Source organism: Prionailurus bengalensis, chromosome C1, assembly GCF_016509475.1.
Source record: "Prionailurus bengalensis isolate Pbe53 chromosome C1, Fcat_Pben_1.1_paternal_pri, whole genome shotgun sequence".
Lineage (NCBI taxonomy): Eukaryota > Metazoa > Chordata > Mammalia > Carnivora > Felidae > Prionailurus > Prionailurus bengalensis.
The window spans coordinates 147,016,296-147,040,288 of record NC_057345.1 but is presented as its reverse complement, the minus strand read 5'-3'; the positions used below and the strand labels follow the sequence as shown (position 1 = coordinate 147,040,288).

General features: G+C 42.2%; 1 protein-coding gene across 2 annotated transcripts in view; it reads right to left on the bottom strand.

Annotated features, from left to right (window-relative positions):
* The window catches only part of GPD2 (glycerol-3-phosphate dehydrogenase 2), a 143,314-nt gene extending 124,354 nt beyond the window's left edge, over positions 1–18,960 (bottom strand). The window contains exon 1 of one of the 2 annotated variants that reach the window (XM_043576761.1): positions 18,759–18,960. The gene's annotated coding sequence lies outside the window, so the exon portion shown is untranslated. Of the gene's footprint in view, positions 1–18,109; positions 18,293–18,758 lie in introns of those variants that run through there. The other variant, XM_043576760.1, reaches the window with a different exon arrangement.
* Positions 18,961–23,993: the final 5,033 nt, after the last annotated feature.

The following is a 23,993-nucleotide window of genomic DNA, read 5'->3' as shown; positions in this document are numbered from 1 at the left end:
TGTAAAAACACATCTGTGGTCAACAGCTCTCACTTGCTAATATATAAGATTACTGAGCACCTATAGTTTCCCACATGAGCAAGGCCAAATTACGGTGACAGAAAAGACTAGTTAGAGAAGAGGACAAAAACAGCCAATCTACATGGGGTCATAGCCCTGTGTAGCCTATGTGACACTTGGCTCTGATCAAGCAAGGGCACTTAAGACTCACCGACTAGGGAAATGAATCACATCACTGCCCTGAAAACACTGTAGGCAGGCCTCTTCGGGCATCTCTCTAGCATCCCTTCCCCAAATAAACGTTCTCTCGAACAGAACATATACTGTTATTTGTGGAGTATTCTATCAAAAATAAAACTCTAGACGGGCGCCTGGGGGACTCAGTCGGTTAAGTGTCCAACTTCGGCTCAGGTCATGATCTCACAGTCTGTGAGTTTGAGCCCCGCGTCGGGCTCTGTGCTGATAGCTCAGAGCCGGAGCCTACTTCGGATTCTGTGTCTCCCTCTCTCTCTCTCTCTCTCTCTCTCTCTCTCTCTGCCCCTCCCCCATTCATGCTTTGTCTCTCTCTCTCAAAAAAAAAACAAAAAAACAAAAAAAAACCCAGAACTTTAAAATAAATAAATAAATAAAACCCTAGAAAGCCTAACATCTAACACAGATCTAACTCCAGGCCAACGGTGCCTATTACAGAGGCCACAGGGAGGCAGTGGCTCTTTCATTTTAGATCAGGCTCTAATCATGTGGAGTCCAGTGTTCTTACGGTTATCTCCAGAGTTCAGCTGATGCATTTAAAACATTCCCTGTAAAAGGCTTGATCAAAGGTTTGTGACCTAAGTTAACCCAAGTCACTGGGACAACTCTGACCCACAAGAGTGCTTTTGTTTTGTTTTGGTCTTTTTTTTCTTTTTTTTTTGGTCCTCTATTTAGAATATTTCTTGGTATTTATTTTTAGTTCAGAGAGGGTGAGAAATTGCTCTCTGGCCCCATCACAAACCCTGAACACCACCTACCTTAGAGAAAATACTAATATAAAATAAAATGCCATCAAAACAGTCAGCTCTCTGAGTCAGTATTTTTTTCAAAGAACAAAGATATTTCTCAAGAATGTATCCCTTCCAGCATGATGCCCTGGATCTCAGGATGTAAACACATAGACCATGACTTTGGTTAACCTTGCAGCACAAATCTGGGACTAAGGGTCAGTCATCTCATCTTAAGTGCCCAAATGGGTCTTTTTTGATCATTCATTCAATGCATGCCAGCCATGCCCAATGATCTACTGTGTCCCCCAAACCACCTTTACCCATGCCCCCAGAATCCCCCCCTATTGCCCCCATACTCCTCCACCCCCCATACACCTTTGCCCTTCCCATCCCCCAACCATTCCTGCCCACCTACACTAAAGAGTGACTCATTCCTACCACCTCATTTCATACTTCACACAGTGTCCTTCCCACTCTTCTCTCACTAGGCTGTTACTCTTCATGTCTGGTTTACATTCTCTTTATTCTTTGTTACGTATAGTTAATCAGCTAGTTCATGTAGGATAAGGAAACCAAGGTTTGAAGAGACCTCAAAGGAACTGGGCATTTTAACCAAGGTTCCAAAAGTCTCTACACACCAGTCGTGCAGTTGTAAGTGGGCACTGAAAACTGCCCGACCAATCATACGTAACACAACCACAAAACCACATTTATTCGATGTTTGTATTCCTTTGAGTGTGTTGTTAAAAAAATCAATAATTGCAACTCAGCATAAAACAATGACAGTAGTGAACAGAATCATGGGACAACTCAAATAAATAACATTCACTGGGTAAAAGAAAAAGAATACAGGATTACATCTGCTTCCCATCCTAGCCAACTACATGGTCACCAATTCATCTTCTGCTCCAGCAGAAAATTTGCCTCCACTGATGAAGTAAAGAAAAAGAGGACAGACAAAATATGATGTAGATCTCACAACAGAAAGGCCACATGTAAACTCAAGTATGTATTGAATTTTCATTTATTCAACCAACATTCGTTGGGCACCTACTATATTAAACTGCGAGTAAATAAAGATGAATAATTTATAGTTTCCATCTTTAAGAACTCAGAGCTTAGAGAAGATTCTAAAACAAATACAAGTGATACAAATCAAGCTTGGACAAGGGGCTAACAGAGTAATTGCCCATGAGACTGAACATCATCAGGGCAGGTCTGTAGAGAAAGCAATAATAAGCTCAAATGTTGAAGGTTCGCCGGGTCCTAGGTGAACATGAGCAAAGACATGATGGTGTGAATGAATACTGTATTTTCAAGAATAAGGGCATGTGATACGCCGAGAGCACAGGATGGTATGCAGTCATAAGTGAGGAGGTGAGGAGACTGAATGGACAAGCAGGGGTACATCTCTAGAGATCTTATATGCCACTCAAAGGATTTTGGCTTTTGTCCAGTAGGCAACAGATTGCCAAGGAAGGCTTTTAAGCACATTTATTGGCTGTACACTATGTTATAAAGATTGTGCTTGTCAATTTATACAGGTTATATTAGTCCTTAACAACATTCCTAGTAGGAATAGACAGAATCACATTTGAATTTAAAAGACCATTCTCCCATTCCAAGTTCCCTGGAGCAGTGTTTAGAGATAAACTAAAAGGATGTCAGTCTGTGAGCAGGGAAATCAGGAGACTGGATGTAAATATCCTGACACAAAGTCCTAAGGGTCCAAATTAAACCAAAGACAGTGACAATGGAGCAGAGATCACCAAGACTAAATTCATTTTGGAGGAAAGACTGCTAAGATGATTACCCTCAGAAGCAGCACTCCTTAGCTTCTGCCACATAATGGAAAGCACCTCCCCCAGGGGTTAGACCTCCATCTTGGCTGAGATGACTGAAAAGCCATTTGTGACTCCCAGCCATTTGTCAGCAGTCCTCAGGCCCCAAGGAGGCCTTTGTACTACAATTGGCTACCACAGTATCAGGAGATGCCCTTGAGCTACAGATACTCTGAGGAGGCTTTTCCTCACCCTTGCCACAGGGTCTGCACCCAGCTGCCCCCAAGATACTAGGGGACCAATCCCAGCATGCTCCACAATCCTCTACACTTTGGTCATTACCAGAAGTCCAGACTGCCCCATTTCTCACCTTGTCAGCAGCCCTCCCTCCTTTCCATACTGTCCTCTAGAACTCAAAATCTATCCTTAGCAAAGTCCATAATGTCTCCTTCTCTGAATGTTCTAAAAACATGCAGAAAGCAAGATTTAACCTGAATTTTGAAGGCTGAAGCCTATTAACACCATTTTCCCAGCATCCCATAAAGAAGAGGTTGTTAATACTCTCACATTTAAGTCTGATGTTCAACCACTATGAACAGGGATGGCTGCACCCATGGCTAAAATACCAAAACATCTCTGAACTGGGTAATAACTGCCCCTCCCCTGGGACCTTGCAATGATTACACAATTTAAGTTAATGTCTGTCTTCACCAAAGCCCCCCATGGGGCTGCTCCAGACCAAAGGCTTGCAAATGTTAGACCCATTCCATTAAAGTTGTAAATACTTTGAGTAACACCTCTGATCCTATCACATCCCCCAGCCTGAAGATGGATTAAGTGTCTCTCCAAGTCACCTTCCAACTTCTCTATCCTCTTTCAAATCTTATCAGTTTTGAAGTTCATGTCCTGAGACTTTACCACTCATTATCCCTTGCTATCACTTACCTATCTACTGCAGTTTCCCTTTATTCCCTGACCTTAGTACCTGGCTGTTTCCTTTCCAAACATACCTGTGCTCATTCTTGCTGTCCTCTACATCTACATGAAGCCCTAGTTTCTACATCGCTGCATCTCTGATGATCTTCTCTTTGACCCTGCCTCAGCCACCCACTCACACTGCCATAACCTCTGGTTTTGGCATCATGATTACCTGCAACAGCTCTGAGATGTCAGCTTCAAGAATCTCACACTGTGAACGCTACCTTCTCTTTCTCCAGCTCATCTACTCCTCTATTTCCACTCCAACATCTTCCTGGCATTATCTGGCTTTCCAGTCCATGGTCCCTTCAGTTTTTTCCACTATCAGTTACACCCTCACTTCCCTTTCAGTCCAGCTTTGGGTCAAGGTCCTTGACTGTAACCTCTCCCTTACAAGTACTTGTTCCTCTCTTTCTGATTCTTGCCTGGCAAATCCCCAAGTTGGTTAAACGCAACTATTTGCCTGTTCTACACCCCCATCTAACAGCTAAAGAAACTGCCTAGAGAAAAACACAACCACAACTAGCCTCAATTTAAATTCATGACTGGAAAAAAAAAATCGCAGCTGTAAATCTCTAATGGGCAATCCACATTGACCAGTAATCCTATTATATTTCCCCAGGATGTTTCAATATAGCTATTTCAATTCTCCTTTTTTTCCAAAATCCATCTTACCCCTCCCTTCTCCAACATCATCACACTCCCTTGGGAAAGTAGAAGTGATTAACAAAGAATTTCCCACTACCTAAACCATGACATATCGGCCTCTGTACCCATTCTTTCCACATTCTTTTACTATAAATGAAATGACTCTGTTCCTAGTAAGGACCAACCTCTACATTTGTGCCTTGGATCTCCTCCCTTCCTGGTTCTTCAAGCATTGTACTCCAACAATTAACCATCACTCTCTCCTGCCTTCATCAGTTTTTCCTCTCTACTTCATCATTCCATCATTTCATCTCTATTTCAACTCTCTGGTCCTAACAAATCTTCCCCTAACCAATATCTCCTTCAAAGAACTTTTCCATTCCTCTGCTTCTCTTCGCAACAGAAATTTTTGGAAGAGTTGTCTGTAAGCACTCTGCTTCCACAACACAATTCAATGAGTTTCTGTCCCAGCCTCTCTACTTAAACTATATGTCAAATGGTCAAAATCACAAATGACCTAATTTTACTAAACGCGAACTCTCTGACATAGTAGAAACATTGCCTTATAAAAATAATTTAAACTCTTAACGCCAGGGACACCACACTCTCCTGGTTTCCCTCCTACCCCATTGGCAACTCCTTCTCTTCTAAATAACATAGGACTCCAATGGCCCCTCTCTCTAACTATACATTCCTAATAGGTAATTCCATCAAGTATCTGATACAAACTATATGCAAATAACTCCTAACTCTGTATCTTCGGCCAAAACCCTTCCATTTATCCAAACTCCATTTATCCAATTGTCTAACTTACACCTCCAAAGGAATGTCTAATAAGTGCCTCACACTTAACACAGCCAAAACAGAATACTTTGTATCTTCCATCAAGCTTTCTTCTCTCCCAAATCGTCCCTTCCCAGTTTATGGCCCAGGTGCACAAGTAAAAAATGTAAGCCTTTGTCCAGATTCTTGTCTCCTGTCTCTAGATAATTATCTATCAGCAAGTTCAGTCAACTAACTCTATCTCAAAAACAAATCCTAAATCCATTCACTTCTTTCCATCTTTAACATGATGCTTGTCCATTTGCAATACAATAATTTATAATATATATGTATTTGGTCATTCATATGACCTGTGAGCCACTCTAGCAAATTAATCACACCTAACAGGGAGGTCGTTAGAACCTCCACTCTTTAGCCAGTCGGTCAGAAGCACAGTTAACAGTGTGGGATTTACAAGTGGTACTGAAATGAGGCACGGAGGGCAGTCTTGTATGCCCAGCCCTTAACCCATGGAATCTGATGCTATCTCCAGGTAGATAGTGATAGAATTGCCTGGTATTGTGTTGGAAGAAACCTCTACACACAAACTGAAACTGGGTCCAGGAATGCTAAAAGACCATACAACTATAATTTCTCAGTTGGACAACCAAAATTCACTCCTACCTAGAGTCCTTCTTCCATCCTCTCCTTCCCCACCTACCACAATCCAGTCTACCTACCTTTAGCTGTCTGAACAGTCTTCAATAACATGCATTCTCAATGGGAGCAAAAACACCCACAAAGGGACAAAACTGGTCTTGGGAATGAAAATTTAAAAAAAAAAAAAAAATCTCACATTACAGTGATTTGTGGTCCTCCAAAGCTCAGCTCTACCCAGAATAATCCTAAGCAGGCTCCATGCTGTCAGCTGAGGGCCTAACTCAGGGCTCGATCCCATTAACTGTGAGATCATGACCTGAGCCTAAATCAAGAGTTGGACACTTAACCGATTGAGCCATCCAGGCACCTTCCAACAAATTCTTATTCCTTAATATTATGGAATACTCTCTTGCTAGGGAGCAATTTATTTAAATTTTTAGTTAATTAATTTCAATTTATTTTTTCTTCTTGGAGAGATATAATGGGGGGGGGGGGGAAGTTGACAGACAGTGCTTTATAGCAAAACCACATTATTTCATTTATCAGCACATAACCTTTCAATGACCTATCTCACCACAGAATAAAATCTAAATGTCTTATCCTGGCTTCTAAAGCCCTATGAGACCTGACCCTTGGTTACTTTTTAAAGATACTCTTTGGCACAAGAGACTGTTAAAAACTGAGAACAAACTGAGGGTTGATGGGGGGTGGGAGGGAGGAGAGGGTGGGTGATGGGTATTGAGGAGGGCACCTTTTGGGATGAGCACTGGGTGTTGTATGGAAACCAATTTGTCAATAAATTTCAGAAAAAAATAAAAAATAAAAATAAATAAATAAAAAATAAAGATACTCTTTGGATACTATGGGAGGTTGAATAGTGGTGCCCAAAACCTACCCATATCTCAGACCCTGGAACCTAGGAGTGTTATCTTATACAACAACCACAACAAAAAAGACTACAAATGTGACCAAATGAAAGACTCAAACATACAGGTAAAATAATTATTTTATAGATTAACTGTTTCCCCAAACATTACATGTAAAAAAACAGACTAATGAGGGAAATCTCTATTTGAATCAGTTTTAGATATTGAAGGATTACTGTGAATTTCATTAGCTATAATAATGGCATTGTGAGTAGTAGTAAGAAAATATCCATATAGTTAGAGATGCATAGTGACCTCAATGAGGGTAAAAATAACATGATATTTAGGATTTGTGTTGGAGTCCTATGGCAAAGGAAAAGAAAAACAAGCAGGATAGGACGAAACAAAGGTAGCAAATTTTTGATATTTAATCAAGGTGATGCATATGTGGGAGTTCATCTTACTATTTTTATCTCTAAATATGTTTCAAAATATGCTTGAAATTTTTCATAACAAATTCTTAAGCAGGCTACAAAATTATACACAAACCATAACCCATTGTGTGTGTATAAGAAAATACTATAAAATATTACTAGTGAGGGTGGGAGGGAGGGGAAAGTGGGTGATGGGCATTGAGGAGGGCACCTGTTGGGATGAGCACTGGATGTTGTATGGAAACCAATCTGACAATAAATTTCATATTTTTTTTTTTAAAAAGTGTCTTGGAAGTTAAAAAGGCAAAACTAAAAAAAAAAAATGTTACTAGTGAGTATTTATCTCTGAATTGTGGAATGGCAGAGATTTATATTTTTTCCTTTGTAATTTTTAGTTATTTTCCAATTTCTCTAAACTAAGTCTGTGTTACTTCTTAAATAAAAAATTTTAAAAAATAATAACAACAAAGGATCTTGAGATAGTGAAATTATCCTGAATTATTAGGGTAGATCCCAAATGCAGACATATATACCTTTATAAGAGGATACCAAAGGGGGAGCACTTGGGTGGCTCAGCTGGTTAAGCCTCCAACGCTCGCACTCAGTGGGTTCGAGCCCTGCATTGGGCTCGGAACCTGGAGCCTGCTTCAGATTCTGTGTATCCCTCTCTCTCTGCCACTGCCCTGCTCGCACTCTGTCTCTGTCTTTCCCTCTCAAAAATAAATAAACATTATTTAAAAGAGAGAGAGAGAGAGAGAGAGAGAAGCAAAGGGAAATGTGAGGTACATGGGAGAAGAGAATGCAATGTGACCCTAGAAACAGAGATTGCAGTGATACAGCCACAAGTGAATGAATGCCTACAGCCACCGTCCCGGAGGAAAAGAACAGACTGTCCCCTGGAACCTTGGAAGAGAGCACAACCTGCCAACACTCTGATTTCAGACTGGCGATACTGATTCTGAACTTCCGGCCTCCTGAGAATCTATTTTCTGTTGTTTTTAGCCAATGAATTTGCTATAATTTGTAAAAGTAGCCACAGGTAACTCGTATGGCCGCCTCTCACTCTCACCCATTACAGTTCAGGTTTATTTACCTTCTTCTGCCATCAGATTCATCAAGAATCCAATTAGAGTTTGGGCACCAGCTGTCTTCTCAGCCTGGCATGCTCTGTGCCTCATCTTTGCACGGCTAACTCCTTCTGGTCATTCAGGAGCCAGCTCAAATGTCAGCTCCTCAGAGAGGCCTTCCCAAGCCATCCAAATTCAAAATAATCACATAGCTCTCATCATCTCATACATCTCTTCTATATTTAATCGTTATTATCTTCTTCTCCCCACCCTAAAATGAAACTCTACAAAGCAGAGATCGTACCTGTTTTGTACGCCACTGTAATCTCAACTTGTGGGAAAATGCCTGGCATGTGGTAGGTGAGGGGTACATTTAACAAATGAATGGATGATATGGAGGGGGGAAGGGATGGCGGTACTCTTCAATGAGAGGAGAAACAGCATTAGGATGAAGGTGGGGGGAGATGATGAGTCCTAGCTTGACCGTGCGGCATCCAAGTGGAAATGTCTAGAGTCTAAATCTAGGGAAGAGGTTTGGCTGGATGTGTTGATTAAAGAATTACTAAAATCAGGGATATGGATGAATGTGGTGGTTCCGGGAGCTTCTACAAGTGAGGACAGGCCCTAGAAACTCCAATGTCAAGGGGAAGAACCTGGAAAGAGATCAAGGAGACGTCCAAAAGAAAAACAAGTTGTCATACTGGCCTAGACAAAATTCAACTTCACAAAGGAGAGAATGAGCAGAATCACAGACATTTCAAGTAATGAGGTCCCGTTGACCTGCTAGTAAGAGGGACACCAATAATCATACAATAGCAGATTCATCTAAGGTAGAAGCCAAACTTCCAACAGCTGTGGAGTGAATGGAAGGTGAAGAGATAGAAAAACAACACATACAAAATAGTGTTGGGAAAAACAGCTTGAAAGAGAAAATGAGCACGTAGCTAGAGGGGAGTACAGAGTAAAGGAAGTTTTGGGTTTTAGTCTTAATTGTTTTTGTGATGGGAGAATCTTGAGTATTCTTACAAGAATATTTAAAAAAATTTTTAATGTTTATTTTTGACAGAGAGAGAGACAGACAGACAGAGCATCAGTGGGGGAGGGGCAAAGAGAGAAAGAAAAACACAGAATCCAAAGCAGTTTCCAGGCTCTGAGCTGTCAGCACAGAGCCCGACGCGGGGCTCAAACCCACAGACCACGAGATCATGACCTGAGCCGAAGTCGGACGCCCAACTGACTGAGCCACCCAGGCGCCCCATCTTGTAAATATTTAAAATATAGATGAACAGAGACAAATTTTATAGAGGAAGGTAGTGAAAGGGACAGGTGATCTGAGTATTGGCGAAAGAACCCACTTTGAATAACTCTACCTCTGACTTGGTAGTTAATGATGGAGTCGATGGATTCAGTTACAGGGAAGATGTGGAAGAGAGACTGAAATATTATGAGTTGACATGATATCTCTGCTTTCTCAGTATAATAGGATGCAAAGCACTGTGAAGGAAACAGCTTACTTCACAAAAAGCCCACAATCTCTTCTGCTCCCAGCTAGACTACATTTGCCAATCTCCCTTTGCTGGTGTGACCATGCACCTGATTTCTGGCCAATGGTATGTGAGGTGAAGTGACATATTCATTACGAGACTAAGTGTTTAGAAAGTGGATATGCTTCTTCTCTTTCTCCTTCCACTAAATGGATACAGTTGAAAACAAAGCCCTAAGGAATGGCAGTCACACAACGAAAGATTCCAGGGTGTGGTGTCTAAACAATCAAGTGGAGGAAAGCCATTCACGGATCAAGACTATGATACGATCAAGAAACAAACATCTGTTGTGCTTGTGTTTTTATCTACTTTCAGATCCTTCCAACAGTTTAGTTTGCCCCTAACCACCAACAATCATCTGATAAAGAAATGCACAGGTCGGGTAAAAGGCTCAAAGAAGATGCTGAAGTTTGGTAAAACCATGGCAGGAAATGGGGAAAGATGTGGTCTAAAAACGGGTAAAAGAACTTGCCTCATGGCAAAAACTGGAGAATGTGAGTTTGTATGGACCTCCAATTTGCATGACTGCGTTCATTTTCCCAGTAGCATTCACAAACCCAGGTGCAGGAGTGGGAAAAGAAGAGGAGCACCAAGTTGCAGGCTGTTTCCACATCCATTAACACTAAGAAGATTTTAACAGTGTCATGGGTTCCTAGAAATCAGATCAAGAGGAATATTACTTTAGGCAGGCATATGGTGCTATGCCTTCAATGTTTGAACAAGTTCAGCATCACTGGTGAAAACTGCTGAACCACAGGGTAAAATATTAGGAAGTGGAAAGTGTTAAAAGGCAAAGTTCAATGAGTCAAGCAGCAGAATCCAAAGTAGCCAAAAGCAGGAAATACATTACAGAAATACCAGAAGGATTATCCCTGGGTTCATTATTTCTTTGCACAGTTTTCAAGGGAGTTTCGGTCACGCCAGAAAACTGTGGCTTTGGGTGGGTCACTGAAGTTCTCTGGAACTGTGCTTCATCACTGATCTAAAAGAGTTTGCTGTTGCTATATGAAATAATGTAAGCAAAGTGCTTAGACCAGAACCTAGAAAATGGTGATTGCTCAATAAATGATACCTAACACTACTATTTATTATTCATAATAAAAAGACAGAGTTGGGTTACCTCTAACCCTTTTCCTATTTTACAATTCCATAAATCTATGTTTTTTTAGATAAATATCCCAGCTACTTCGTGGTGCATTAGGAGGAGGGAAAGGGGTTAACACTAGCAAACATGATGGAAGAAGGAAGTAAAAGTACATGTGTTGCAACAAATCCTATGAGGGTAAGTCAGGGGCCGGGATGCAAAGAGGGCAGCATCCTCCACATGTGAGCGCTGCATTGGAGGTCAAAACAAATACAGCCGGAGAGGCTGGGAGTAAGGAGATCCCAAATTTGGAGAAGAGCAAAAGTTAGGTCAAGGGTCCAGCAGTGAACAGCATCCACTAGCCAAGACTGGCCTCACCTTAGAAGAGTACTAAGATACTTTATGCTGTTATGGGCTTTAAATTCATGCAGCCCACCTCCTTTTACAGAGAAAGAAACTGAAGGTGGCAGAAACTGACCAAAGCCACACTGAAGTGGCTATACAATGATTTCAGGGATGCTCAGGTAAACAGCGCTCCCCAAAGATTCCTTCCCCTAGCTTACATAAACGGTACTCAATGTTTTGTCTCTTTAGAATCCAGAGACTTTTGATAAGGTGACAAATTAATTTTATCAATCATCTTTTTATAAATTAATTTTCCAGCTTCTTTTTTAAGAAACTAGATGAGGTGAGCAGGTGGGAGAGAAGGGGGAGATTGATGAAAAGAAGAGAGCACTCAGTGGATACTAAATGACCTCCTTTGCAGATTCCTCCACTTGTTTTCCTCAGGGATTGCTTTTATAACGTTGGTTCACCTAGAGTGATTTCCTTTCCTCCTCCTAAATACGTTATTTTGGGATATCAAAAGTGCCGGGGCGCCTGGGTGGCTCAGTCGTTTGGGCGTCCGACTTCAGCTCAGGTCATGATCTCGCGGTCTGTGAGTTTGAGCCCCGCGTCGGGCTCTGTGCTGACAGCTCAGAGCCTGGAGCCTGCTTCGGATTCTGTGTCTCCCTCTCTCTCTGCCCCTCCCCTGCTCATGCTCTGTTTCTTTCTGTCTCAAAAATAAATAAAAACATTAAAAATAAATTTTTTTTAAGTGCCAAATGTGTAAAGAAAAAATAGGAGGCCTGAAGAAGAGAAAGTTGAAACTATCTAGTTTAACTGATTACCTGAACTCCACCTACCTGTGTTATCTTCTGTCCAATCATACCCAACTCATTTCTATCACGTTTCCTAAGTAACTAAAGGATAAGTGCATTATATAAGGCAATCACTTATTTAACAACTATTTACTAGGCATTCCCCACGTGCAAGGCACTGGGGCTGGGCCTGTGAAGTCTATAAAACTGTGTAAGATCCAGTCCTTGGTCTGTAAGATCTGCAGAAAAGGTAATGATACGTTTTCAAATCATTAGCTAATACAGGAGAAAACGGAAGACTTAACAGTGGCATAAAAAAAAAAAAAAAAGTAGTTGCAGGATTAGGAAATGTACAAAACACTTCTGACTGGGGCAGCGAGGGAAAGCACCATGAACCTCGTAGCCAGTGGTCAGGACATTCAAGGGTTGGTAAGATTTCAAAATGGTGAAGTACAGAGAAGAGCATTCATATGGAGGCAGCAATGGAAGTAGGACAGATTTAGGCAATTCCAAGGAGTCCATAGTGGCTGGATCAGAGGGAAGGTAAGGATACAACCTTAATATTGGAACACATTTAGAGAGATCTATGAATTCAAAGACAAATATTTGGAATTTGATCCAATAAGTCAGAATAACCCATGGAAGAGTAGAGCAGAAAGTGATATGATCCAAACAGTTTTGACATTACCACAATGAAACAAACATCCTTTCTTTATCCAGTTTAAATAAAAGGAAAATGGCTTCTAAGAACCTAATACCCTAAGCTATATTATTTTCATCACTTATCAAATACATTTAGAAGTGTGTTGTGTCTTATTAAAATACTAGTGGTATAAAATCTTAGCTAAAAATTTCCTAAAATGTTTACTTTGAACAGAAACTTTTGTTCATCTTCATATAACCATCTGGCCTTAGCAGCCACTTGTGGATACAAGGTAAGTAATAAAGCTCTCTAAGCATAAGTCACCAAGTCATACTGGGAGGCCATCTCGTTTGATAGTAGCAAATTCTAGAAAATCCATTTCAGAAAACAACTTCTCTGTTATAGTTTGTGGGGTTTGTTTCCCTCTCTCTATTATAAAACCTTTTTATAGTAGGATATAAGTGGGCAATCAAATATGAGCTTCCGCAGAGGACATAACACTAAAGAATATGAAGCTTGAACAACCTAAATTTAAGTCATTGTTTAAAAAGCACCCACACTTTAACAGATCTCACCATGAAAAAATAAAGTAAATCAGTAATAATTTCATTTTGCCAGAAAAATAAATAAATGTTCCCAAATAATGATTTAAAATTTTGCTAATACATACATCACAATAAATTTTTAGGTAGGGGGGAAACATTTTCCATTAATTAGTTTTCTCCTACTAATTTTAGTGAACTGACCAAATGCCAGCTTGACCTAATTAAAATTGGAAACCATGTTTTGTCTGATGCATAAGTCAGAAATCTGATTTTGAAAGAACCAACATAAAAATTTCAGCTGAAAAACGGGAAACAAGAGCACAGATATGATCTAGGAAGAAATATTTAACCCAAAGAGGCAGTAGGAACTCGCAACAAAAGATGAAAATCCTGGAAAACAAGAAAAAACAAACAAACCAAAAAAAAAAAAAAAAAAAAAAACGCAAAAAAACAAAAAACATGGTCTCATTCATGTCAGGACACAGAATCAGAGTTCTGGACAAACTCTGACCACAATCATTACCTAAACATCCTCAGGTATTCAAAGCGTCGGCTGCCGCGTTTCCTTTTCCTGAAAAGTTCCAGAGATCAATCCCTGGTCAGATAATACAGGAAGAGGTCTACTCTGAAGTTGCTAGAGATGTCTTGGCTTGCCTTAGCCCTGGTCTTTCTCACTGAAGTTGAATATGATCATCTCTCCCTCCTCCTTTTCTTTCCCCCATCATGTCAACAAGGAAATGTACACCATGCCCTAAATTTATTAGCTGCTTCTTCCTCTAGAACACAACCTCTGAGTTTTCTTCTTACCTCAAAGGTGATGAATTTTGATGGAATTATCTAAGTATATGGATGAGCATCTAGAAACACATCAATAACAATCTTCTTGGGGCACCTGGGTGGCTCAGTCGGTTGAGAGTCCGACTTCGGCTCAAGCTCGGGTCATGATCTCAAGATTCATGAGTCCAAGCCCCTCATCGGGCTCTGTGCTGGCAGCTCAGAGCTTGGAGCCTGCTTTGGTTTCTGTGTCTCCCTCGCTGTCTGCCCCTCCCCCGCTCACACTCAGTCTTTCTCTGTCTCTCAAAATTAAATAAAAAACATTAAATTATCATCATCATCTTCTTCTTCTTAGTCTAGTTCCATTCAGTCCTTCCCTATCTCATTAAACAACACTCCTGAAATTAGCCAGTTGTGGAGATCCCACAACTCATGACCAGTAATTTTCTCTGGAAACATCAGATAAAAAATATATCCCATTATATACAACTGGAAAGAGTAACAGGCAGGCCACGTGATACATTTTTGTGCGAGTGGGTTAAAAGTGGCAAGAATGACGAGTTACAATTCTTAACTCCAATCCTAGGCTTTAAAACTTCAGAGATACAGTGAAAAGTGTTATTTAGTGCACATACAGAATTTTACTGTGGGCTTTTAATACTTTTCCACAGAAAGTTCATTTTTGAAAGCTTAGGGTTGTGCTGGCTTTTTCAATATGCTGAAATACAAAATAGCAAACATTCGTGATACAATGCTGACCTCTTTTTTGCTGTAATCTTCAGGAAACTTGAGGTCTCTCTGTAGCTAAAGTGACATTCTCTTCACCACAAAACTGTCTCAACTATTTGAGCCCACATTAATATCTCCCCTCCATAACCACTCAGTTAAAGCCAACATTCTCTCAATGGGTATATGATTATAAGAGATCTTATGCTGGTCCTTAACTGTTTTACATCCATATATTTTACCTTGTTAAACAAACTCAAAAGCAAGAAAACCATAGTTTTTCTTTTTCTAGCACTTGTTACTATGTAATAATGCTACACAAGCCTACAAAAAACTGCATTCAAGAAGTCAAGAGCTAAATGTACATTTGACCTCTGAACAATGCAGGAGTCAGGGGTGCTGACCCCCTGCACAATTGAAAATCCACATGTAACTTCTGACTTCCCCAAACCTTGACTATTAATAGCCTACTGTTGACTAGAAGCTTTACTGATAACAGAGTTGATAAACACATATTTTGTATGTTATATGTAATATATACTGTATTCTTATAATAAAGTAAGCTAAAGAAAAGAAAATGTTATTAAGAAAATTTTAAAAAAGGGGTGCCTGGATGGCTCAGTTGGTTAAGCATCAGACCCTTCTGACACTTGATTTTGGCTCAGGTCACGATCTCACGGTCGTGGGATCGAGTCCATGCTGGGCTCTGTGCTGAGCATGCGGCCTGCTTGGCCTTCTCTCTCTCCCTCTCTCTCTGCCCCTCCTCCGTTCACGTGCGTGTGTGCTCACTCTTTTTCTCGCTCTCAAAATCAATAAACTTTTCAAAGAAGGAAATCATAAAGAAAAAATCCATTCACAGTAGTATACTGTATTTATCGAAAAAATCTGCATAAAAATGGACATACACCATTCAAACCCAAGTTGTTCAAGGTCAAATGTGTTTTATTTCCGATGTACTCTCTGAAGTGCTGTTTCCGCACTTAGGGACACCCTTGTGAGTTCTGGTGTTGACAAGCAGAAAGACTCAAGTTTTGAAAAACCTAAGCAGAAACGTTATCACATTAAAAAAATAAAGAGGAGGGGCGCCTGGGTGGCTCAGTCGGTTAAGCGTCCGACTTCAGCCAGGTCACGATCTCGCGGTCCGTGAGTTCCAGCCCTGCGTCGGGCTCTGGGCTGATGGCTCAGAGCCTGGAGCCTTCTTCCGATTCTGTGTCTCCCTCTCTCTCTGCCCCTCCCCCGTTCATGCTCTGTCTCTCTCTGTCTCAAAAATAAATAAACGTTAAAAAAAAATTTTTTTTAAATAAAGAGGAGAAATTGGATACTTATCTGGAAAACTGTTTCCTTCTGTAATAAGGGATTCCCACTAACCACCTTCCCCCTTAAGCACCCACACCACAGGAAAGGAGATAATGCCTGGATAATTCAAGCACAAGCAGCAAGAGCTAAATTTTCTATTCTTTGCCCAATTCTTTCCCTTTTGAATACAAAAAGAAAAACGTGTAAGAAGGAAGGAAGCTAATATTTTGAAGTCTACCCCCTAACAGGTACATCACTAGCAATTTTACATATGTTATATCATATATTATCCACACTGTGCCAATGAGACAATTGAGGCTCCGTGGGTTTGAGCAGGTTACCAAAGGCCGAAGTCTTGTTTTCTTCCCCCCACTACACTCAGCTAGAGTTTGTCCCACAGTTCAGTCATTCATTGAGAAAATATTTATTTAGCACTTGTTACTAGTTAGTCACCATTCTAGGCACTAGAAATAGGAATCTGTGTGAAGCAGACCAACTCTTCTCATGGAATTTACATTCTCGTGATGAGAGACAGAAAACAAATAACTGGACAGAATAATTTCAAAGTTATAATAGTTTGCCAATATGATTTACTTACAATGATAATTGAACCTCTTTAAATAGCTATAATGAGATTAAATAGTTACAAGAACTAAAGGGGGAGGGGATAAAACCCATGACAATCGGTAACACTGTGGCCTTCTTGCCCATTACTAAGCCCTCAATACATCTTTTAATACATCAGAGAGAGGGAGGGGCACCTGGGTGGCTCAGTCGGTTAAACGTGTCAGACTTCGACTGAGGTCATGATCTCGTGGTCTGTGAGTTTGAGCCCCACATGGGGCTCTGTGCTGACAGCTAAGAGTCTGGAGCCTGCTTCAGATTCTGTGTCTCCCTCTCTCTCTGCCCCTCCCTTGCTCACACTCTGTCTCTCAAAAATAAATAAACATTAAAAAAATAAAAAAATAAATAAATCAGAGAGAGGGAAAACAAAGGATAGCTTTAATAATGCTCAGTTTCTTTACAAAATGACTGTGTGAGATACCAGAATGGACAGCTCCCACAATGTTGTTTGTCAAACTCAAAACACCACCTCTTATCCGGTTTTTACTAAGGTAACACTGCTTTATTTGAAAAGTTGATTTTTAAAAATCAAGACAGTATTGTAACTTGACACATGTCCTTACGAGGAACACAAAGGCGTTTCAACATCCACAGCATAAAGTTCCCCAGGCTGCACATAGTATCCATTGGGCAATGGCACCCAGCTGACCCTGTAGAACTCAGGGACCACAGTAGTCAGAAGCAGGCAGGAAGGGCCTGGCCCCAGTGTGGCAATTGCCATTACCGTCCACAGTCCAAAAATACACTGCACATCAAACTTGAAACATATGCAAAATTCTAACAGTTTTGTTTTACGCAACAAATGGTGTAAGTCACCAGCCCTTCCCTCACCTAATTATACAAAACTATTTATAAGCTGACCAAATTAACTGTTAGCTGTGTCTACCGCTGCCTCTCATGATAGGTATAATGGGATGTGTAATGTGGGTTGGCCCGTGTCACGAAGGCTGTGAGAATTTGGTTGTAAGTTACTCTGAAACTCTCAAGGAAGGCTGTTAGCAAGTGAATGCTCCCGTGCAGAAGGTTGAAGGCAGCGTAGACACCAACTGCTGAGAGCAGCACTTCATTCACAGGGCTCTCTCTACCTTTCTGCCAAAGCACTCTGCAAATCTATTTTTGCTCAGAGAAGCTGAGGGGGCTGTTTTAGGCTCATCGGTGTACACTTTCCATTTCCTCCTGGGACTGTCACACTCCAGCAGCTAAGGTCCTCAACGGAGCCTCAGCCCCCCTTCTAGAATCTTTTCCTCCCTTGCTTCAGAAGGGAGCGCCAATCCTCAGGAGGAGAGCGGCATCCACAAGCCAAAAGTTTGCCGCAAACTTTCCATGAGATACCAACCCTCGCCCCAAATGTATTACACCCCGCCGCCCGCCAAAATGTAAATACTAACCCCTACTCGAGAATGAGTCCCCCTTCTGTTGCTGGGGAGGAACCCTAAACTCTCTCCCACCCCCCAGCCAACGCCGGAGTCCTAGAGGACTCGCCCGGGTCAGAACGGGATTGCTCTCCGCCACGACCCCGGGGGCGCGGGAAGGGGGTCTCCCAGGAAGCACACACCTGAGATCGGTCCTGTCGCGCGAGGGGAGCGCAGGAGCCCCCAGTTCCTCCCGGCGGGGCGGAGTCTCTGCCTCCCCCCGAATCAGAGACTCGGCCCTGATCCTCGCGGCGCGGCGCGCGTGGCTGTCACTCCCGGGCAGCCCGGGCCAGTGCACCCCGCCGCGGCCCCGCCTCCCCGGCGACTTCCTCCCCCCCTCCCCCCCCCGCCCCGCCCCGCCCCGCTGCCGCTCCTCCTCCCTCCCCTGGGGGTGGCGCGGCGGCCGCGTCCCGCCCGGATTCCTCCCGCCCGGGCCGCTCGGCCCTGCAGGGAAACGCGGAAGTGGAGGCGGGAGCCGGGGTCGAGGCGAGGGGGGGAAGCGTCGCGAACCAGCGGGCGGCGGGCGACCGAGGTCCCCGCTGCCCGAGGAACGTGACCTGGCGGGGCCGCGGGGCCGCGGGGCCCGCCGGGTGGGGCGGCGGCGCGCCGAGGCGTTGGCCCTCGCCCCGGGCTGCGGCTCCCGCCCCGCGCCCCGCCTTGCTCGCGGGCCGGAAAGCCTGGGCTGGGCTAGGCCCGGGGACGGTGGGGGAGGTGCCCGGTTGCCTCGGCCCTGGCCACCTGCCCGCGAGAGAGGAGACACCAGCCCGCCTGCACGCCGGCGGGCTGGCTTACCTGATTTCTCGTCGTCCGCCCCCGGATCTGGCTTCCCCTCCTCGGCAGAAAGGCTTCCCTGGGCCTAGAAACGCTTCTAGGAAGCGGGCGGACCCCTGGGACCCGGCCGTCAGAGCCCAAAGCCCTCGCGCGGACCCCCTCCGCACGCTCTCGACCTCCCGACCTGCCCGCTGAATGTCAGCGCAGGAACCCGCAGGGAAGGCCAAGCCCCTGCGGGCGCCGGGAGGTGGGAGAGGGGGGGGATGCCGAGCGAAGGCGCCTCAGGCCCGGCCTCATACAGGTGGGGGGAGGCGCAGAGCCCCGGCAGCGGAGCAGCAGGCTTCCCAGATGCACCCCCTAAAACCGACCCTGCCCACTGAGCATGCCCAGCTTACTTGGAACCACCAGAGCTAAGCAAGCCCAAGTGGACCCAGGGAGGACGCGCATGGGGCTCAAATGGACCCCATATCCTTAAGACCTTTCCTCCAACAAACTCTGGGAGTTTTGCAAAGAAGGTTTCTACCGTGGTGTTGGAAAATACCCAGGGGAGGGTTGGAAAGACCTTCCAAAGGAAGGCAGCCAAATTAGTTTGAACCCAAATCGCAGTGCTGGGTTTTTTAAAGCCAATTACTTATTAAGTCATTTACTAATTTCTTTAAGTCATAATTTAATTAAGTCATAACTATAGTAATTGGCATAAAGTAATGTGTAGATTCATTGGGTCCCAAGCTCACAGTAAATGTCAGGAAACCAGCCTGTCCAAATGGTTCTCAACCTTGGATGCATATTAGAATGGGAAGGCGGGTATAAAACGATCAATCCCAGGTTCCCACTCCCACACCGAGCGTAGATGGAACCTGGAAATCCTTACGTTTAAAACTGTGGCTCTGAAAGGGCAGTGGTGGGAGCCAGCAGCAGCATCCAAGAACTGAATGGAAATACAAATTCTCGGCTTCACTCCCAACTACTTGATCCCTAAACTCTGGGGCTGGCACCTAGCTATCTGATTTAACAAGCTCTTCCAGTGATTCTCTTGCACACTAAAGCTTGTGAACAACTGCTTAAACATTCCCCTCAGGTATTACAGAGAACCCGTGTAACAAAGCACTGTTTCCACATTTTGTTCAAATCCCAATTCTATATCATTTATCTAGAAAAGCAACAGGTTACCCAGAAAGGCAATAATCTGGTTGAACTGAAGTGTCAGTCCTGTGTTTCCTTCCCACGAATTCTCCCAGAACAGTTCAGTTCTTGGAAAATGGAGACCACCTATTTCCTTCTGTACCCTTGTATCTACCACATTGCCTATGACACAATAGATGTTTGATAAGTGTTTACTGATTTGAAAGGAACGTTTAGATGAACGATTTGTTCCAGACTCTATTATGTCTACTGTTTATTTCCCCCCCCCAAAATCCTGGTCACCTTGCTAGCTAACAAGCCAGTGGGGATTCGGTTCTCAATAACCCATGGCCATCCCTAATGGCCAGAACCAAAGTCAAACTCATGGCATAGAACAGGGGAGAAGGGAGAGGATTTTGAGGAGCTGAGAAAAGTCAGAAGCATCGGACATAATTTCATTTGCCAAAACTGGGGCCAAGAGTGACCAAAGGAGAGCAGAAGGACACTAGGCATCTGCTGGATTTCAGGAAAAGCACCAAAGGAAAAGGTGGATATGGGAGGGCTTAGGCAAGGAGAGACAAGAAACTTACCATCATGAGCCTACCGGTCACTCTGGACCTTCTTTTTCTAAACAACCCACCTCTGGCTCCATATCTCCATCCTCTCTAAATATATCTAATCTCAACCACAGCCTTGAAAAAATAATTTTAAAATTAAAAAAACTGTTATTTTTTAAATGTTTTTTAATTTGAGAGAATTAATGTCAGCAGGGGAGGGGCAGAGAGAGGGAGAGAGAATCCCAAGCAGGCTCTGCACTGTCAGCTCACAGCCCCATGCAGGGGCTCCATCCTACAAACTGTGAAATCAGGACCTGAACAGAAATCAAGAGTCAGACGCTTAACCAACCTAGCCACCCAGGTGCCCCAAAATAGAAAATTGTTATAAAAGTTTCTTCCAATTACTGCATAAAACATGGTAATTTGTAAGTATTCAGCATAAATTAGGCATCCACTTGTTCACGACAAAAGTGGCAAAACATTGTTCATTTTTAAAGATAAACACTAGATAATTTCCAAATGCAGAGGTTTACGCTATTCTGCTTTAAGACTCACAGAAACTTACAAAACCCAAAATTATCCTGTTTATTCCATCAATATTTTCTAGACGAATACAATATTAAAATAAATTGTTCCTTTTAGCCTTATACATATCGCTTTAAAACTTAATATACTAGTTATGAGTACCCAAAGTAGCTTTCTGCCTATGTCTGCCCCTTTGTCTGACTTATTAGTGGACAATTCAGTGGACAAGAATTCCACTGAAAGTTCAGTTGCTGATTAGGTTATCTGACAGGAGTGTAAATTTCAAGATGCTTAAGCAATTTCTTTTTACTATAAAGGTAATTTTTTGGGGAGGAGGGGAATAATCATTAATTTAGGAATTATTATTGCATTAGATCCACCAACAATATATATGTTAAAAAAAAAAACAACAACAACCTTGCCTACACACATATATACTTGCCACATCTTCTTTTTGCTCATGGAATTAAAACAAAACCAAAAAAAACAGGTTGAGGGCTAAAAAAGGGGGAAAAAACAAAACCAAAAACAACTTAGTGAGGGTGTAGGAGGGGAAGCACTCCCCATATGTAAATCTAAAAACATGAAGTAATTATTTCAGCAGGAAGCAATCTACTAAAGACCAGTATCTCAGGAAAGTTGGGAGTCTTAGGTGTTTCTCTGTGTCATCACAAGCATGACTCAGCATTTGGAAGGAACTTGTGTTTACCGTCTTTCAGATTAAGGGTGTCAAATAACTTTGGTGCCACCTAACTCTTTTCTTGGGTGCCTAAGAAAACTTCAGGACTGCCATGGGTGTTCGGTCTCACTCACATGGCTACCAAAGTCTGAAAGGCGTTCCCTTTTTCAATTGTTCCTGTTTTACCAAAGCCTGAGTTTGCCCCCCCCCCCATTAATTTATCTTGCATTTTAGTGTTATCAGATGAATTTAGGTTATTTCCTGGATTCACGTGTAACAAAAGGAACAAGTTCTTCCTTTCCCAACGCTGGAGAGTAGCCTATCTGCTGCGAAGACATCTTAAACACAACCGCTGGGGGTGAACTTTCCCCAACATGGAGGAACCTTCCACTGGTGATACTGTTGTCCACCTTTTACAACCATCTCTATATGCTGAGGGTCAACTGTTTCAGTTCCTGCCCATTTCTACAGAGAAACAAATTTTCCTCAAGTGGTCACAGGTCACCAAAGTTTATGATAACATTTATGGAATATAAGGATTGCAAGGGGCCATAAATGTTATTAACTCTCACACTTTTGTTTTACAAACAATGAAATCAAGGCCCCACAATATGAAGTGACTTACCTAAACAATAGCTAAACAATAGAGCCAAGATTAAAATGAGAAACTACGTGGTATACAGAACAGTGCATGGGCTTCAAGTCCACTCTCTTCCAAGTTCTTTAACCTAAGTTCTCCGGTCTCCCAGAACCTCAGTTTCTTTATCAGTGGGTACGTTAATAGTGAACATTCACATGGTGTTTATTCTGTGCCAGGCACTAGGCTTAACAAGGTCCATGTAATCTTTAATAAGATTAAATTGGAATAAGTCTGAGTTTTTGGCTTCTTGATTTTGTTTTGTTTTATTTTTATAAAATAGGGAAATTGAGGCACAAAATTGTTAAGTAACATGCCCAAGATAACACAGCTAGCAAATGGCCACACTGGGATTTAGTGGGATAATCTATGCAAAAGGCCTGATGTATAGTTGCCAACAAAAGTATCACCAATTTCACTTCTCTTCCCTAAGGGTGTAAATCAGAGGCATTCTGACTCTTGCTTCAAAATTGGGCCAAGACACCTTTATTCTGAGCTTTGATCACTGTATGCTCACATATTTCTTCAGTTATATTATTTTAGTACAGATCTTCCCCAAATTAGGATGGAGTTATGGCTTGATAAACCCAACACAGCTGGAAAATATCAGAAGTTGAAAATGCATTTAATACACCTCACCTACAAAACATCAGAGCTTAGCCTAATCTACTTTACAGGTGCTCAGAACACTTACATTAGCCTATAGGTGGGCAGAATCATCCAGCACAAAGCTTATTTTGTAATAAGGTGTTGAAAATCTCATGTAATGTAATGAAAATGGTACTGAAAGGGAAACCCAGAATGGTCTTCTGGGTACAGAATGGCGGTAGGTGTATCAGTCGTTCACCCTTCAGATGGCGCTGCTAAAGGAGAGTGATAGCCCACCGCTGGTGTCCAGCATCAAGAAAGAGGGCTGGACCACACACCTCTAGTCCAAGGCAAAATCCAAATTCAAAAATTCAAAGTATGGTTTCTGCTGAATGTTTCTTGCTTTTGCCCCAAAGTCAAAAAAAAAAAAAAATCCTTAAATCAAACCATCATAAATTGGGGACAAGCTGTCATGTACATGATTTGGGACATACTGCATGCACCTATAATCCTACCCATTGTTACAATAGTTACAAACATTAAGGAGATAACCAAGCATTAAACAACCACTACGAGTTTACCTCTTACAAAGAAAACAAAACTAATACAGAGTTTCTAAACGATGAACAATGCTGTCCACAAAAATCTTAAAACAAATCCTTAGCCAGGACCAGAGCAGTGATGTTGGGGCTTTGTGATTAGAGCAGCTCACTTAGCAGATCTCTGCCTACTTGTTATTTGAATTTTTAAAAGCAGAATTATAGACATCTAAAAATAGCCGACAAAAAAATCTTCCCATGTCAGTGATTCTCAAAGAGTTAGGATCAAGAATAAGGTGAAAATATATGATCCTTGAAAAGATGAAATAAAAATACTAAATATACTTTTAAATGGGTACTTGAAGTTTTATTTCTGCTTTATAAGAATCTGGGAAAGTATTTTTAAAATAAATTTTTAAAGCATCAGTATAAAGTGGCACCAGGAAACTTACTTAGATTTAAAGGCCTTGAGGGTGAAGGAAATGTGAACTCCTTCCTCAGGCAGGCATCCACTGTGTTCCTAGGACAGAGCAGCACTGAAAACAAGCTTTTTCAAATGTTGATGATGTAAATTGAATAATGTTGACTCTGGCACATAGCCTCCTATTT